We start from the raw sequence: 20,460 nt of genomic DNA on the forward strand, positions 1-20,460 counted from the left end.
GATCCAAGCATAATCGGACCTTTGATGCAACTTTTATGTAAATTCTCTAAAGAAAATGCAATCTTTCTAGTCCCTTGATCACAAGCTTGAATAGTTAGCTCTTCTCCACCAATTAATAAAAATGAATTCTTTGATTTTCCAACATTCCATCACAAACAAAGGATGATGTATCACATTTCCAAAATTGGTGATAGTCGTTGTTTCAAGAGGAAGTATATAACCTATAAATGCAACCTACAATAGACTTTGTCTTAGGTATATTCTTTATAAAATGACGGTAGCGATGAGACTTAGCCATGCACAATGTTTACTAGTTAAACATTTGTTATGTTATTGGTCTGTCTTCCATGCAGATTATAAGTGTCCTGTTCAATAGTGGCTTTAATAAAAACATGTTGTCACCTGTCATTGGATTCTAGATGTCAAAGTCAATAATAGGAATCAATTTTCATTTCCTGCATGGTAGAATGCAACCTTAACAGGTCATTCCTCACTAATATTTTATTTTAATACCACATGGGTGCTTGCTGCATTCCTCATCATCTTTTTCAATCATGCCATATTTTCATAGCATTTCCATGAGACATAGATCATGATTTTACAATGTAGTGATTTCACGCAAAGTGTACTAATCGTATAAGTTGTTCCTCATTGCCTATGGTAGATTCAAAATATAATCCTTCATGTAGAAAATATTAATTATTAAGGGAGGGACCTTTGAAATGTGGACCTTTAAATTACTTTCAATGCAATGTATTCCAATTCAAGCACAAAGCTTGGTGTGCGATGATACACAAAGCCTTTGCAATGTTAACATTTCCCATTTACCAACACACCATTATAGAAGCCTTGTTCGTATGAGTATCTTTTGAGGTTCCATCACACATTTCTTGAGATTCATAATTCTCCTTGTTATTTATCCTATATGCATAGTAAAAATGTGTTAATAAGATTATGCACCACAAAATTTAAATGTGAAGACCATATAAGTGAAATAAATTAGAGATTACAAATTCAGGCTGGTTAATTAAAAGATTTATCTAAATCCACAAGAGGTGTTTTGAGTGATTTACGAATATTAATGGTATTAGTGTATTTCTTGCAAGGCATGATATAAAATGTACTAATGTAGATTTAAAGATTCAACAATTCCTCAAATCTATTAAGCCTTCCAGCAGATAAATTTGCTCAATTCCAGTGATGGTCATGGAATTAATATGTATATCATTGAAATCCTTTAAACCCTAGGGAATTCATAGGAATATGAACCAACAAATCCATGATGATACCATGATGCACTGTAAGTGCCATAGAATTCTTGTGGCAATGCATCTAGGGAATAAGATAATGTTTAAACAAGTTTGGGATTTTAATAAACCATCTAAGGTTTCAAATGTTCAAGAGAAAGATAAAAATTCATGAACCCTAATGAATTTAAAAGGGATGAATACCATGGCAAGGTGAGGAAAATGAAAAAAGGTATTCCCATAAAAACTAATGCATTTGTGCGATCAAGTTTCTGGGTAAGTCGGGAAGAGTAAAGATGGCATGCATCAAGTAAGAAGGTACATTGATGGAGTTTGATAATAATGGACCATGGAAAGATTGACCAATTGCAAACCATTTCCATTTCCTTTATGAATCTAGGCAAGCAGTTGAGGGACCCAAAATTTTGAATATGCCCAAATCGTTGGTGTTGTAGAGCCTACAACATTCCTCTACCTGAATCTTTGGGTGATGGATCATTTCAATACACTATCATTAGAGAATTTTTAAGGTATAAAATTGGCCTCCTAGGAATATTATATAATAATAGAGGAAATAATAAAATAAGATTAGATTACCTCCTTAAGTTTTGTAGGAAACAATAAAAAAATTCTTTTTCGATATGTATTTCGAAGTTATCTCCCTATGATTTTACTCAAATTATGAGAAGGAACACTCGTTGGATGCAAAATTTAATTTGCATCCAAGGATTACCCATTTTGCATACTTTTGTTGGACCATTGTACACAAAAAAATTTGAAATACATGAGGAAAGGTGATCGCAATAATGTTTTTTCATGTACTTCACTTTTTTTATGTAGTAGGGTGCATCAAAAGTACGTTATATGGGTTCTCCTTGGATGCAAAATTAACTTTCGCATTCAATGAGTGCTCTCACTTGAAATTTGAGTAAAATGGTAGGGAGATAAGTTGAAAATACAATTTGAAAAAGTAGTTTTTCTATTTTTGTATTTTTTTTATCTTTTTACCTTTTTACTCCAAAAATGGTGAAACATCGCCCATGTTTGACATCATCATATTGAATCCTATTGTTTCTTATAAAGTTGATTTTTTTTGTACATTTTTATTTTGAGAATCATTTTTGACATCAAAATTTCTCTAATGGTGTCTCAATGTGCATGCATTCAATTCAATGGATCCATATGATTGATCACCTTCCTCCTCCATGATTCATCCATCGCTCCATTCCGTGCATTATATTTCATGCAATGAGAAATCACTTCTTTCATGTCATTCTATATGTCCAGACTTGTGTTGCCTTTTATTTTGCGCATGAATACACCACTCTAGATAGAAGGTGTGTGGTTTGAAGAACTCATTGGTTTTAAATAGGGCTCAGATTTCAATGTTGATTTTTCCCAAAAATAAAATTTCCTAGAGAAGGGCTTATCGTGAGTCACATACAATTTTCTTCATTTAAATATTTTATCAGTGATTGCTCCATCCTCGTGATAATATATTTCCCTTTGAATGTTATTATTAGAATGTTGGTTGTTAGCACCTATCATGTTGGAGGCATTTGTGAAAAGATATTTCAGGAGATACGATGGTATGGATTATTTATTATTTAATAGATCACATTCACCATTACCACCTAGTAGCGGATTTTTTCTCCAAAATTTTTGTTTCAATGAGTAATCTTATCCTTAACTACAGCTTGACAATTTAATAACTTAATTTGGGGTTGATACTCATTATAATCCACTTTGCAAATTAGGTTTCATAAGAGAGGTGTTCATTCATACCTTCATCAACTCTGTGTCAATATATTAGAGGGCATGTATGGCACTATCATTTTATTATCATTCAAATGGATGATCAATGAATTGTTTTAATAAAAATTAGATTGAGTGATAAGTCTTACTTGAATCCTTATTCGAACTAGTTATGGATGAACACTTTAACACACAAAAACAATGTTGCACTTCTACCTGAGGTTGTTAAGCATTACAACATTGAAAGTTATAAGTTTTACATATTGAATCACATTGTTGTATGCTCTCTTAGAGAATTATTCATTATTCCAATACAAAAGTCCATGCCTCATCATGTCCTTTCAGATTCATAGAGATGATTCTTTATTTTTTTTAAGTACGATTTTGTCCACAAGAGTAATAATGGATTAGATCCTTATTCAAATGTTGATAGACAATAATATTTTTTTTAAAGGTAGCTTTGTGTAAAGAGATCACTTAAAGGTTGAGAAAACTATAGGATCAAATAAATTTAAATACATAAGGGTTATGTAGCCCACTGTAATAATTATGGTATGATATAATTATTGAAATTACCATTCTCAAACTTTCAGTCTATGTTGTATCATTAAATGTTGTACATTACTAACCTTTTTTCAATTGAGTTATTTGTGTACCATAGTGCATGAATATATAACAAAAAGTCCCACAATAGTATATGTATTATGTATACAATGGATATTGTCATTTCAAAATTTGAAAATGTACGTGTTTTCCAGAGAAAAAAATTCATTCTATTGAATATCCCTAGTAGGGGCTAAAATTTATCAATGACTTAATGATAGAGAACTTAAATGTATTATAATGTTTCTTACACCCATATTCGAAAAAGAGATTTTAGTTTTTAAGAATAGAGCTAATGAATAGGTCATAGGTGCATTTCTCAACCAATAGGGTGTAATGCATTTTTTAATTACTGTCTTACAACATGGTTTTGATCAACCCATTACACACACACGCACACACCCTCCATGATGGATCTGACATTCGATAATGGCCACTATATATCTTGTTTTACTTCTTAAAAAATTAATGCATTAATAATTATTTCTTATTAACTTTTTTACATTATAAAACCTAATATATAAAACCTATAAAAAATACCATGTATTATATAAAGCTCTATATTTCATAAAAAAAACCTATATTGTATAAAACCCTATATCATAAGCCCTACTATTAAATCTAATGTTATATCCATAATATTATACACCCAATATTAAACCTTTATATTATAAACCCTATATTATAAGCTCTAATATTAAATCCAATATTATAGAACCCAATATTAAAAACCGTTAGAAAAACCCAATATTAGAAGGACTAATATTAAATTCAATATTATGAACCTTAATATTGAAAACCCTATATTATAAACCCAATATTAAACCCATTATTATAAACCCTAATATTAAATCCAATATTATAAACTTTAATTATAAACATGAATATTATAAAAAATAAACTCCATATCAACCCTATACATAATAGTCAAACGTAATTAGCCATATTAGATAAGCATAATCAAACCTTGATAGTAACCTTAATAGTCAAATTTTAAATAGTTGACCATGATAAAACTTGGTCAAACCTATCTTTATCATATTTAACAATAGTCAATGTGATGATATAGTGAAAAATAATAAAACTTTCTAGGGTGAACATGGACAAACATATTCAACCATGTTCAACTGCCATTAAATAATCATTAACCATAGTGAATACATTGTCAACAATTGATCTAAATTTGGAATATTAGATTTCTATGCGAAGATCCTCATCAGAATACAAAAATGTGTTTGAGTTTTGTACTCCAAAATAGAAAGTAAAAACATGAGTTTTTATGTGTGATTTCTTAAGTTAATTTCATGAAAAAATTTAAATATGAAATCAAAACATTGAATGGAAGCATGCATCAATAATTAATACCCCAATCATTGTTAAAGGAGTTCACTTCTCCTAGGCTACATATCCTTGGATCAACTCAAAAGGCATTACCCCTTCTCATTATGCTCAATGTCTAGAAAAGAAGAGTAAATAAACTGTTGAAATGGAATGGTCAATTTCTCCTTCAAAGGAACAACTTTGGCAAAATTTCTCACTCCATACACATGTTAACCTACGGTAAAACATGTAAACCTTCATCAAACATACGCATCTTACACCAAGATCCCATACTCCAACATCAAAGAGCATAAACAGTACCACAATCCACTCAAAGTACATAAACACGTCTCTTCTCCAAAACACATATAGAGAAAAGAGAAATAAAAGATACAACGTTGATGTAAAGGTTGTTGAAAAAATCAGATGGAGGCTGAAAGCCCCTGCAAGGTCATCTCCAACTTCAAAATCCTCCACAAACTCAATCAACACTCTAGTTGACAATGGCACCCATATGATTCAATTTGAAAAAATCCTATCGATAAGTGCTCCTTTGATCTTGAAACCTGCTCCAATGAGTCCAGAATATCCAAAAATGTATATCTAGATTTTTTTTCCACCCAATTTGGTCGAAAACTGGAGAAGTTATGATCTCTCATACTTCAGCCACTATTCACTCCACAAATTGCTTAAAAATTAGCACCGATCCTACAATTTCACCCCAAAAAGTGTTAACTGGGTGAAAATTTGGCCCACCTCTGGGAAAAATTGTAGGACGGTTAATTATGCCCATAACCCCACCGACGGTTATAAAAAATGTCAGCCGTATTGGTTACATGATGCGGTTAGGGTCTTCTGGTTAACAATGGCGTTTTTGGTTTCGTTAACTGTCTGCGGCTTGGCAGAAGTGTTCACATAACGTCGCTTGGTCCTGTGGTTAGGCTGGTGGTGATAGTTACTACGATAGTTATAATAGTTATTGTGGGTAGGCGAATAGGTGGTCGCATGGGGGGGTGGTTAAGTCTAGCTGCCCCCCAACCTTGCAGTTAGTAAACCTTAAAACAAATATGAAACCCATTATAGTTAAGTAAAAATGTGTAAGCAGGTTGGAAACATGTTGTGTGGTGTTGTGGGAGCTCATAGGGTCGAGCCCGACCTTCGACCTATATTTCCAACAAAATTTTGATCGGTCATTAGGAGGACACGTGGTGGCATCTGGCTTAGCCACGTGTCACCTCCTTATTGGCCCGAACCCAAACACATGGACCAATCAGAAGTCGCCAACTCAAAGAAATATTCCGAGAATATTTTGGGAATATTTTGAGAATATTCCCCTTGCCACCTAGGTGGTATGGATGCCCAGTCAGCATCCCAGTTAGCCACGTGCAAAATTTTTACTTGTTAGACAAAGTGAACAGATCGTGTTTCTGGGAATATACGGTGTCTGTTTTGCACAAAATAATTTGTGTCAAATTTAGGATGATGAGAAATATGTGGTCATTCAGGTTCCATAAAGTTCTAACAACTTTGATTTTTGGGAAAATTTTTATCTCCTGATCACTCTTCCCCACTGAAAAACTTTTGGTCTCCAAAATTTCACTTTTAATTGTTCAGCATTTGAAGGTACAATTCCTTCATTTTTGAAAACTAGATCTAATTAATGTTTGTAGTGCCTTGACTTGTACTTGCCTTGGCTCTTTCTCGAGCTCACTTTGAAATATAACATGAATAAAGGATTCAAGTTCAATGCTCTCCACGTCTTGTCCATGTCACTATGGCCATCCATAACAACATCCTTCCTAAGAAGAATTCCAAGGCACTCTTCTACAATATCCTTATCGAGGATAAGATCCCAAAAGACTTTGAAAAATGAACGAAAACAAGTTTCACATAGTGAATACTTGTATAACTTCAGTTCTTAACACATTTATAACACACTGAATGTGTTGCATCTATTCATACAATAATTTTTTTTTTTTTTCTTAAACTACAAATATAAATGAATTTTACCAGATGTAATAAACTTGAATCTCAAAATTTTCCATTCAAATTGACTACCAACAATCCAATCTAGCATAATGATGCCCAAAGAAAAAACTGTTGCATATAAGTGATTTATTTATGAACATCACTTTTACAAATTACCCAGCTATGGGGATATGCAACTAGTGCAAAACAAAGATTTACAAACTTTAGTTGGACAAACAGTCCAACTCTTTCTTAACCAAACAGGTAAATGAAGCCTTTATTTGAACTTTTTCTTCTTCTAAAGTTGCTTCAGGGATGGTCGCATCTTGCCAATTTTTCCTTTGTCACTTCCTCTTCTGGTGGTTGCATAATTTGCTTGCCTTTACTAGGATCAAGTTGTGGAAACAATTTCCAACACTTCTCTACCCAATGGCCACTAATATTGTATTCAGTGAAAAAATTATTTTGAGTTTCTCTTGGCTCACATGTCTTTAACCTTGGATGATTTTTTTTCTTTTCGGTCTCAATTCCATTAGACATAAACATCTTCTTGATTATTGGTTTTATTTTATATAACTTATCTACACAATTCTTATATGAAATGCATAACGTGCATGGAAACACATTCCTGAACATGTTATTCAAATCATCATGTTGTTTTCCATTATGAAAAGCATTTGAATTAACAGGATGATTATACCTCTTTTTGTTGTGCTTTGCCTTACACTTCCTGTGTGAAGAACTTGATGGAAAGAAGAACTTAACTTTGTTTCTTCTTCAACTTGTTCATCTCTCTTTGGAGATGTTTTTTCACTTCAATTCCTCCTTATTCTTGAGGAACCAAGCGGGTACCAATTCTGGATGCAAATCCCAACGTCTCGCCTCCTCATGTCCTCTCTTATGGAAAAAGGAACATGATAGCCATGAGTTGTTCCTAGAAGACCATTCTTATTTTGTAACATAGCCTATGCCTTCATATTTATGCCTCCCCTTTTGCATAAATTCGATTTTAATGCCTTTACGGTTCACTCCAAGGCCTCCTCCCTTGTCACCCATCTTGGTCAAGAGCTTGGATCCAATGCCTTTACTGTGTTTTTCAAATGTTGAAAATGAATTTACATCAACACTTTCATGTAAAGAAGAAGCATGTAAATGCTTACCATTTACCTCATCTTTTCATTGACATAAAAAGATGTTTTCAAACTCTCTTTTGACTCTGGATGTGTCATCTTGGACTCTTTGGCTCTCTTCTTTCAACTCCTTGAATTTGGGTGTTGATAGAACCTCATCTTCCACATTATGTGGACAAAAGGTAAAAACATGTACATCTTTCTTCTTTGAGGGACTTTCCACGCTAGAATCTTGCATAATAATTGTAGAAAAACACGCATATTGAGGAGAAGATGGTGGTTTATCACCATTCTTGTTACCTTCTTCCCTTGGAGAACATTCTCCTCATGGAGGTCTAGAGCTTTCACCTTGCAATTTGGTATTCCTCTCTTCGTAGAGGATTTTCCCCATTTCTTCTATATCTAAGATAGACTTTCAAAAAACCTTCACATCCTCTGACATTCTTGCAGGATCTCCCCCTTGGGACATGCTTTTCTTGAAGCTTCTTCTACAACTTGAGGTAAAACTAGGGGTAGAGATTGTAACAATATTGCTCACCTTTCCAAAACCTTCTCCTCACATGAGCTTTAAAAAACATTCACTTGCAACAACAATCAATTCCTCCTTGCACAAAGAAAACCATTGCTTTGATAACAACTTGATCTAAATTTGGAATATTAGATTTCTATGCTAACATACTCATCATAATACAAAAATGTGCTTTAGGTTTGTACTCCAAAATAGAAAGTAAACACATGAGTTTTTATGCATGTTTTAATAAGTTTTTTTTTTGTCAAGAGTGGAGCCTTCAATTAACCGAAAAAAAGATTACATATGGTACATGTCTTCACAAGTGTAAAGAAAAAAAAAGGCAGACCTGTTGATGATTAACAGTCAATAGGGTCAACGAAATCCAAAAACTTACACGTAAAACCTCTGGCCATTTTACAACTCGATAGCCATTCAATAAGAACCCCAATGATCTTACGGTCCTTAAAGAAATCACATCGGAAACTTACGCGAGGCTTACCTACTTTACATAGCTGATAGAGAAAATAAACTAATGGTGTATAAAGCTTCAGGTCCGCTCCTGGACTTAACCTCTTCCCATTTTCAAACTTGATATCCTTTCGATCAAGAACTCAAATGATCCGACGGTCCTTAATGATATTGCACCGAAAACATGTGTGACTCTTACTTGCTTCACGGATCTGATATGGATTATAAGTCATTGGTTTATAAAAATTCAGCTCTGCTCTAAGACTTAACCTCCGATCACATTTAAAACACAGTATCCATTCGATCAAGCACCTTTTGATCCAATGGTCGCTAATGATATCGAATCGGAAACTAGCGTGACATTTACCCGCTTTACAAAGCTGATAAATATTATAAATCGTTGATCTATAAATCTTCGGGTCCACTTGCAGACTTAACCTCTGAACATTTTCAAACTTGATAGCCATTCGATAATGAAGGCCATCAAAACCTATGGTCTGCATCCCTTAAACTAGCCCATTGTTTATCAAATACTCATCCCCTATAGTTAGCTTTGACTTAAGCATTGATTGTGGGCTCGACTATTAGGATTTACTACGACACTCTCCTACTTATGTTCTCTCCTACTTCAGCTAGTCTTCCTCTTGCTCATTACTCATGGTCTGGAAGTGCTCCATATCTTTGGATTCCTATAGATGAAATTCATCACATAGTTTACCCGAGGGTGTCGAATCCTAGTCGTACCTAATATAGCTTTCCTTACATAGCAATCCTTCATTCGCTAAACGATCAGCTAACATATTGGCTTTTCTTCGCACATGAACGAACCTAACAGTTCTCAGGGTTCACAAGTGGGAATGAATATGCTGAAATACCTGTGATAGCCTCCAATGTTTCGAAACTTTTCTAGGTTCCATTCCATTACACCTCTTCTTGGCCGCATTAATGACCAATTCATAGTCAGCTTCAATGATGGCATTGTGTAAATTTTACTCGATCAGTATTTCCATGCACTTCTCTAAGGCCATGAGCTTTGCCATGTTATTAGTGGTAGTCCCCAAGCAACTGTGCAAGATATTCTTTATGCACCCTTGCTCATCTCTTGTGACGCTGCCAAATCTAGCCATCCTTGGGTTTCCCTTAGAGGCTCCATCTATATTGATTTTCAAAACACCATGAGGAGGAGGCTGCGAGATATCTTTACCAGCAGTTGTTTTGCTCACACCCTTGTCAGTTCCCTACGGAACCAGAGAATGGAGACCCAAATACAGAAGTATGCCAGCATCCTGGGGCGAAGGAGGGTTCTCAGGAAGTTTCCACCTAAGGACTCCAACTGTATCTTTGAGTTGTCGTAATATTTGGGCGATGATGTTCTGGGTCGAGCCCATTTTGTTCTTGAAAATCCTGCCATTGCGTTATTTCCAGACATCCTAGATAATAAAGCCTGGAACCAAAGAATAGGCTTTGTTTATGATTTCATTTCCGAAGAAGTCTTTCCTCGAATCATTCAAAGTGTTGGTGATGTTGAGTCTATCCCTGTCAGCTTGCTTGAAGACTAAGCTCGCCCAATCCCACAAGGTGGAGGTGAATGGGCAGAGGTTGAGTAAGTGTCCCATTGTCTCTTTCTTTAAGCCACATACATGGCATTTGGATGGGCCAAAAAATCCCCTTTTTAGAAGATTCTCCCATGTGAGAATTTTCTTTTGTGGAACCAACCACATAAACAACTTGATTTTCATCTGTTGCGGGTTCTACCAAAGGTCCTTCCAAACCTGTTCAAGGTTTTTATAATCAAAACCTAGGGCCATTTGTTTAGCTTCTTTGAGGTTAAAGGTGCCTTTCGTGTTTCTTCCCCATCTTAGTTGGTCAGACGAGGATGACACCAAAATCTTCCTCCGTTCCAAGTCAAGAGCAAGAGAATCCACCTGGACCTTCAAAGGACTCTCTTCACTATAACCAAGATCCTTCCACATTCTCCATTTACCATTGTCCCTTACCTAATCCCAGAAGTCACTTACCATAAGTAAGCATTTGTTGTCAGCATCATTCTTGAGAGTGGTTAGTTCTTCTCTAAATAAATTTGGTTCCTGTTGCCAGTTATCCTCCCAAAATCATGCAAGGTTACGCGCTCAGATCTCCTAGAAACTATGCTGCTGGACAATGGCTCTATTCTCCCAAGAAAGGTTCCAAATGTGGAAGCCCTTGATGAGCCCTGACAATCGAACATGATCCCTCTCCTGCCAATTATTTTCATGTTTCTATTTCCAAAGCTTGGCCCAAGGGGTTGCCGATTCCTTGAGCCACCTCCACCAAAGTTTGGCTCCCGAAACTCTGCTGAGGGTTTCAAGGTCATGAAGCCCCAAACCACCATGGGCCTTAGGTTTGCAGAGCTTATCCCAAGCTACCAAATCCCACTTTTTTTCCTCTTCCCCTTTTCCCCAAAGAAAATCCCGTTGAATACTCCTGATTTGTTGCGTAACTCCTTTAGGAGTAGGAAGAGCTAAAAACATGAAAATGGGTATAGCCTGTAGGACAGCCTTCGTAAGCACAAGACGCCCCACCAAATTCAAAGACCTCTAGGTCCATTTTCTATCTTTGTCCTGAATTTTATTAGTTACCGATTCCCACACTCCCTTGCTTAGAGTTTTGTCCATAAGAAGAATTCCAAGGTAATTGGAAGGTAATTGATCCCTTTGAAACACGAGAATTCTGGTGAGCTTCCTCTAAATATCAATGTTAGTGTTAAAAAATAAAACCTTTGATTTGTCAAGGCTTATCTCTGTACTAGCAACCAAAGCAAAGTCATTCAGGATTTGTTTGAAAGCTCTGGCTCCTTTGACCATGGGAATACCCTGCATCATTGTGTCATCCAAAAATTTTTGATGAGTAGAAGCAGCACCATGCAGGGTAAGTTTTAGACCCAGGATTCTTCGTTTAGCATTTTCCATTTTGATCACTCTACCTAACCCTTCCATCATGAGAACAAAGAGGAAGTGGGAGAGCGGATCCTCTTGTCTAAGACCCCTAGAAGGCATAAGGGTTCTAGAGGGAGAGCCATTAAGCAGAATGAAGAAGCTATCCATGGATACAAAGGCCATAACCCATCTTATCCAGTTGTGGTCGAAACCATAAGCTCTTAGCACTGACCTAATGTAAGACTAGCTTAGATCATCATAAGCTTTTGCTAGGTCAAGCTACATGATCATACCACCTTGCTTAATGATCTTAGGAGAGTTTACCACCTCGTGAGCTTGTATGATGTTGTTAAGAATCTGTCTTCCTTCCGCAAATCTAGTTTTCTCCTCTGAGACGAGAGTAGGAAGAAGGGGCTTGAGTCTATTAGCAATCACCTTGGAAATAATTTCGTACACGACATTACATAAGGCTATGGGTCTGCTTTTTTCCGGTGTTATAGCTTTTTGCTGCTTTGGAATCAAAGTTATGAAAGAGGCATTAAGATCCTTCAAAATAGTTTTAGATCTTCTAGAGTCCCCCACAACATCAAGGATATCTTGTTTGACTGTTTTTCATCAAGCTTTAAAGAATTCTACATTGAAACCATTAGGGCCAGGAGCTTTCCCATTTTGCATCTCGTTGATAACTTCGTTGACCACCTCTTCAGACACTAGCCTGTTAAGATTATGGTTGTCTTCCCTAGTTACAAGCTTAGGAATGAACTTTGTGAATTTGTTAATGAGTCAAGATCTGTCGTCGAGAGGCTCCTCTGCTATGCTAAGGAAGTGTTGAACTAGGAAAGATTCCATTTCCTTGTGAGAGATGAGCTCTTTCCCTTGAGAATCTTTAAGTTTTGAAATTCTATTATGTGATTTGTGATCCAAGGTTGATCTATGAAAAAACTTTGTGTTTCTTTCTCCTTCTCTAATCCACTACACCCTCAATTTCTGTCTCCAGAAAATATGCTCTCGCATGCATCGATCTTCCCATTCATTCTGAAGAGAGTCAGCCTGAATTTTTTGTTCCTCGGTAAAACCTTCTATGATGATGATCTCATTAATCCCCTAGATTTTCTACTCAACTTCTCTTTTGGCTTTAAAAATATTACCAAACACTTTTTTGTTCCAATCTTTAAGCCTAGATTTGATGTGTTTAAGTCTCTACTGTAACATGAAAATTTTAGTGCCTTAAATGGGTATATCTTCCATCCACCATCTGTCAATATTGTTAGTGAAGTCAGGGTGAGAGAGACAGAGATTTTCTAACCTAAAAGCTCTATTCCTTAGTGTACCCATAAAAGTAGCTTCAAGCTGGATAGGCCTGTGGTCTGAGCCTTCGAAGGGAAGGATCAGAGATGACATATCAAGGCCCGTGAAATGGAGGACCTTTGAGATTATGAATCTATCTAGTTTATAGGTGACTTGAGAAGCCCCTCCCCTCTTATTGTTCCAAGTAAAAGTGTCATTTATTGTTTCAGCGTCGACTAGCCCCATGTTATTCATGAAGTTCCAGAAGGCAATGGACTCTCTGCCTAGTTTTATGGTACCGCCTTTTTTCTCTGTAAGAGATCTAATCATATTGAAATCCCTTGCCACAATCCAGGGCATATCAGGATATCTCTCTCTTAGCGCCTCAAGGGAGGTGAGAAGCTTAAGTTTGTCTTCTAGTTTTTGAGGACCATAGATGTTAGTGATCATGTAGATCTCCTTATCACCCAAAGGTTGAATCACCAACAATAGATAGTTCCTGGAAGCTTTAGCATCCAGGATTCCAAGTTTCTGAGGATCCCAAAGCATAAGAATCCCCCCCGCTGAGTTGTCCACTTTAACCTCTAAATACTCATACTTGATTAACCATTTTTTCTGTATCTCTCTGATCTTGTCCATTGAACATTTTGTTTCCTGAATAAAATCCATATCTGGTTTTTCTTCTTTTATTCTATTTCTAATATTTCTTTGTTTCCTTTTACTTCGTAGACTCCTAATGTTCCAGGTTGTAAGCTTCATTAAGAAAGGTTTGTAAAGGAGTAACTGGTAAGCTCCCTCACCTTACCTGAGTTAATCATAAGTTTCCCACATTCGGTCAATAGCTCATTCTGTTTTTTCTTCATCTTTTCCTACCCAGGTTCTTGGAAGAATGCATTGGTGTATCCTCCATCATTTTCACCCATTTTTTCTCCTAGATATCATGGTTTCTTTGACTCCAGAACCCTTCATTTGTGATCTCCGGAGGAAGAGCTATTGAACCTTGTTAAACTTCTCTTTTGGCAGAGAGTCTACCCCTTTGGTGATTCCCCACTCCAGAAACTTTTCTAGATCTAAATTCTCCCTCTCTAGAATCTCTCGCAGATCATGGGCTTTCGTTCCAGCCTCACTTGGGGTCATCTCATGGTACCTGCTAAGCTCCATAATTCTCGGCCTATCATCCTTTTGTTGGTTGTTCTCTGGTATATCCTCCATGTTAGCATCCATTTCCTTCTCAGTGGGAATATTCTTTGATTCCTACTTTGTCCTGTTGTTCCAACTTCTTCTTCTAAGATCTTGAAACTATTGCGGCTCGGTTGTCTATCTTCATTAATTTTCTTTTTGTACCACTTGCCTCCTTTCCCTTTACCCACAACCTTAGTAAAACACTCAAGATCTTTGCCTGTAGTGTCTTTTATATTTCTCTCCAGCTTGTTCAATGGGTAGTCCCTGTATAGGTTCCTGTGTTCATGGAACTTACGGCACCTAAATGGGATGTGTTCATAGTCCACCACCTACACCCATTCCTCGTCATACACTTATAAAACGATTGCATCTAGAAGTGCCCCAGATAAGTCCATTTCCACACATATTTGGGCAAAGGAAGTGTATTTTCCTCTTAGAGTAGCATCTAATATCTTTATAAAATGCCCTAGATTGTTGTTGATATCGTTTAGAGACTTTGGTAGCCAATAATTTAAAGGAAGGGAGTAGAGTCTTATCCATACTGGTATCGATGTGAAAGTTTCTCATTCTAGGACAAAGTTCATCACCCATGGTCTCATGTAAAGGCCTGCAAAAGTGTAAAAATAGGGTCCTCCCTCGAACACACTGTCTTTATCCTCTAGGCTTGTGAACACCACCGTGAAGAAGCCCTTGGACCCAAGTTGAAGGTTGATTTCCCACTTTGGTTTCTAGTGGTTCCTTATCCATGCTTGCAAAGACTTCTCTGTCAGTCAAATCCCCATAAATTTGTAGATAACCGCATATTCCAGCATGTGATCTTTGTGCACCTATAGAACTGGGTCACTTAAAACGACCGAAGGGATAGTGGTCGACTTGGGTTTAGAGGCCCCAGTTGTAATCATAGGAGCAAATTTCTAACTACTAACCTCTGTCCTCTTCTCCTTACTAGCTTCCTCATGATTCTCTTCTTATCCATGAGGTCTGATATTTTTTTATTTTTCTATATTCATAGCCTTTGTTTCCAACTCCGTTGGTTTCTCGAAGCGATGCAATCCATCTCCCTTACTTATGTCTACAACCACTTGACTGTAGGAGGGAGCTTAACTCCCTCCTCCGTGACCTGCCATGGTGACCAGAAATAAAACCCTAACACAAAACGCTAGTTCTTCCCATCAAACTATACAAAAATGTGTTTAATCTAATGCTTAATTATCAAATCAAAATCTAAAGCCTCTCATTTTCTTAAGTTAATTGCATGAAAAAATTTAAATATGCAATGAAAACACTGAATGGAAGCATGCATCAATAAGTAATACCCCATCCATTTTTAAAGGAGTTCACCCGTCCTAGGCTACATCTCCTTGGATCAACTCAAAAGGCATGACCCCTTCTCATTATGCTCTATGTTTAGAAAAGAAGAGTACATGAACTACTGAAATGGAATGGTTAGTTTCTCCTTCAAAGAGACAAATTTTGCAAAAGAATCACTCAATACACATGTTAACCTACTGTCAAACATGTAAACCTTCAAAAAACATAGGAATCTTACACCAAGGCCCCATACTCTAACTTGAAACAACATAAATAGTACCACAATCCACTTGAAGTACATAAACAAGTCTCTTCTCCAAAACACATATAGAGAAAAGAGGAATAAAAGCTATAGAACTAATGTAAAGGCACATAGAGGCTGGAAAACCACTACAAGTTCATCTCCAACTTCAAACTCCTCCATAAACTGAATCAACAATCTGGTTGACAATGGCACCCATAGACTTCAATTTGTAAAAATTCTATCCATAAGTGGTCCTTTGATCCTAAAAACTGCTCCAATCAGTCTAGAATATCCAAAAATCTATATATATAGATTTTTTTTGCACTCAATTTGGTCCAAAATTGGAGAAATTATGACCTCTCCTAGTTAGGCCACTATTCGCTCCACAAATTTCTCAAAAATCGGCATTGATCCTACAATTTCACCCCAAAAAGTGCTAACTGGGAGAAAAATTCGCCCATCGCCGGGTGTAATTGTAGGATAGATAATTCCACCCATAACCCCACCAATGGTTATATAAATGTTAGTCCTATTGGTCAGATGACGCAGTTAGGGTCTGGCAGTTAATGGTGGTGGTTGTGGTTTCGTTAACCGTCTCCGGCTTGCTGGAAGTGTTCACATAATGGCACTTGGTCCGACGGTTAGGCTAGCAGTGATGGTTACTAGGGAGGTTACAATAGCTGCTGCAGGTAGATGGATAGGTGGCCACATGGGGGGAAGTTAAGTCTGCCCTCCCCCCAACCTTGCGGTTAGTAAACCTTAAAACAAATTTGCAACCCATTATGGTTAAGTATTAATGCGTAGGAAAGTTGGAAACATGTTGCGTTGTGCTGTGGAACGCCACAGGATCGAGCCCAGCCTCAGACCTGTCTTTCCAAAAAAGTTTTGATTGGTCATAAGGAGGACACGTGATGGCCTCCGGCTTAGCCATGTGTGTTATAGACATTTTTGTGCCTTACAGCATGAAGCATGAAATGTCGATAATCTAAGGGATCCAAAGTCCCTAAACATGTTGTTCCTACCCCTAGAGGAACAAGGTCAACAAACCACAACACTAAATATCAGTTCTCCACCTGAAAACACTCAAAAACAAGCTAATTCTGGATCATGTCAACTGCTCCACTGAGCATCTGCGCTGAATGTCAACTGCTCCACTCTGTACCTGCGCTGAATGTCAAAAGCAATGAAGGCTACCTGTGCTGGGCGAGTTTGGCCAAGTGGCACAGTCATTCCTCAAGGTGTCAAATGCCCAGGAAGCTTCCAAAATGACACTTGGATCAGGGAATTCGCCTTGTGATGAGTAAGAGGATCTAGATCTCCAGGTGGAAGCAAGAAGCTCCAAGTGGACTCAAGAACTGAAGAATAACTGAAGTGGGAGAGGACACTAGTCAGCTCCATGCCAAGCTCAAGCTGACTCATCCTTTCTCCAAATCTCCTATATATAGAGCTCTCTCATGAGGTCTATGGAGGCTGGAATTTTGTGACTGTAAGGAAGTGCTGTTGGTTTGAGTTTAGAACTATTGGGTGATTGCTTTGAAGGAGGTGAAGAGGAGATTTCTTTCTGCTGGGAAGTGTTACTGGATTGGGCCTCTTATGGTTGTAACACTCTCAGAACTTTACTTCTTCCATTAATAAAGCATTTGAGGTTCTTCTATATGCATGTGTCTCTGTGGCGTATTGATACTTGTATATTTGATTTATTCTAATCCTTGAATCAATTATGAATGTATGCTTCTTGTAGTTTCCCTCTCTTGTTATTTTGCAAGATCTTGGTGTAGCTGGGCCCGTGAAAGAGCAAGGAGCTGGGAGTAAGCAGCAAAGAGGGAAGATTGGATCAATCATTAGCGGAAGATAACGGTTAGTGGATCTCTTTCTCCTCTCTCTTACATCTCATAAAGAAGTAATCTCGAATAGCTTTGCATTCAGTTGTTGCTAAGGTACTATCACCCATAGAGTGGGATAGGGTCATTCCGTATTGGATACTTTTCCCAACAACAAATTGGTGACTCCACTGGGGATCGTATCTTGTTGGTTGTTTGTGTTTTTGCTATTCATTTCATAAACAGAGGGAGTACCGAATCGAACTGCATTTGGATCTTTCAAATGCAAAGTAGAGGGCAGCTACTCTAGCTTAGTTTCTGGGCAAGTTTATGATTTGAAGAGATGATCCACAAGGACTCTAAATAGCTCTTAGTGATAGCTTTTCATCCTCCTTTTCGTCCCTTAGTGTGTACTTGACTGATAGCTTCTGATTTGGCCAAAAACTGTGAATTTTTGAGCAATCTGTGACCCGGAAACCAAGAGAAACGAAAGTTTTGTTCTTCAGTGCAGGCTGTGTGAAGGCTGTCTACATTTCAGCACACTTCCCGAAGGGGCTACCTGCGCTGAAGGTCAAACTGCCAGTGTACCACCTGCGCTGAACCAGTCTTGCCTTGTGCTACTGGGGTTTCCTGCTGTTTCTTGCCCTGTTTTCACTCTTGTTTTTGCATCCTGTTACCAGTCAATGTACCTATCTGAAACCAACTTTCCTTGCCACTATTCCGCCTCGGTTGTATAAAGAAACTGTGTTTGTTCTTTGTGTATTTCTTGTATCATTTACAGTTTCCCATAACGAAAGTGAACTAGTCTTGCTGTGGCCTCTTAGATCTAGACCTGTGATAAAGTGTCGTTTTGATCTTAAGAGTTAGTTTGTTTTCTGTTCATAGCTGATTGAGCTTTTGCTTTCGTCATATGGTTTGAATTTATATATTTCTAGTGTCGAAACAAGTAAATCTTAAGGTGTCTTTTGATTTTGGACAAGCTTGTTTGCTTTCACTTGAAATTGAATTCAAAGTTATACAACAGCGTTCTTTTTGTATCGCACAAACATTAAGAAAGAGAAAAGAAATACTTGCATTGTGCATATGCATTATGACAGTTTGCATGTTGATTTAGGGAAAAGTGCATTAGTGTGTGCTCTATGATCTGTGTGAAAAGATGTTGTCTTTCTTTTCCCTCAGTAGTTAAGATTTTCAAAGTTGAAAGATTGAAAAGCTTGCTTATCATCTTAGACTGCATTTAGGAGTGTTATCATACATCTCGTGGTGATCCATAAAGGCAAACTGCTAAACAAGATCAACCTTAAAATAAATTGAATTTACATAACAACGCATTGAAACATAACGCAAACACATAGAGGTATAAGCTAGAGACGTGTTCCGGCGTCGTTAAACGTGATATCTTAGCGTTGAGTGGTTGGGTGATTCCTCCACGGTGAAGCGATAAGTATCAATACGGACTTGTGCTCCCACATACCGTCGCGTATATATTGGGAGACCCCTATAGGAACAAAGCCTTTATCCATAGGAAGCCGTGTCGACCGCCCTACTGATCGCAATGCAGTGAACACAGCATTCACAAAGATCGACCACTCGTAACGTAAAACGTATTCTATGGTATTGCGAAAAGTTTGGCACACCCTCTGCCTAGAACTCCAGAGCAGTTTCTTTTGGCCTTTTTCAAACTCTATAACTGAAAAATTCCATCCGAGCATTTGTCACTTCGGGCTCGTTAAAACATCGAAGGAGACTAGAGTCATCTTTAGCTTTTTCTCGACTCTTAAAAAGTGAAAAAGCAAGTTGTGTCTAAAGCATCGTTATAAAATTTATTTTAAACGGAACATAATCACCTCCTATTCCTATGTTGGTCTTTAGGTTGAGAACATGGAACGCCCCAACCAAGGAATTCCACAGGATGGAAATCCTAGTCCTTTCTCCTCTTGGGGAGAAGTTGGTGCGCCCCACATGGCCACATTGTCGCTTCCAGGACTGACAATTGGCCTGCCAATTTGGCTATTCTTAACCAATGTAGTTCAGAACACCATGGTTCCTGAACAGTCGAGTCAACAGTTAGATCAGTCTAGAGCTGCCCACCAGCCTTCAACTTCCTATAACTCTTCCTCCAATCCTTCATCTTCGCAAGGTAGAGCCGGCAAAAGCCAAGCTCCCATGGAGAAGAAGGAGAAGAAGAAGAAGAAGAAGAAGAAGAAGGAGCCTAAGGTGACTGGGGGCAAGCAAAAGGCATCTGACAAAAATCCACACACAGCACAGACCGGGCCTAAATCGCCATGTGTCATATGTAGAGGAGACCACTTCCATAGAGATTGTCCCTGTATTCCCCGGATACTAAGGGACTGGTCTCCTCGGTTGCACAATTCGGGAGCATCAACCTCTGATAGCCATGTTGAATGCTTACCGTCAACCAGCGAAAGTGAAGGTTCAAGACAAAGAGGGGGAGCAAGATCCCCCTGCAGACTGTGTAAAGGCGATCACGCCATCCACCGTTGTCCCTTCTTAGACGAAACGAAGAGAGTTTTGGAAGATCGCCCAGTTTCACCGTTGAGACTTCCTCCTGGATACAAAAAACTCGTGCCAAGTCCTTCGTTGGTTGAAAATACAGCTGGCCCGCTCAAGTGGTCAGCTAAAGCGTCAGTCATTGAAAATGAACCTACTAAATCCAGACCAGACGAAAGTCTAAAGGT

Source organism: Pinus tabuliformis, chromosome 3_2 (assembly GCF_031772625.1).
Source record: "Pinus tabuliformis cultivar Carrire ecotype Pingquan chromosome 3_2, CPIR1, whole genome shotgun sequence".
In the NCBI taxonomy this organism is placed as follows: Eukaryota; Viridiplantae; Streptophyta; class Pinopsida; order Pinales; family Pinaceae; genus Pinus; species Pinus tabuliformis.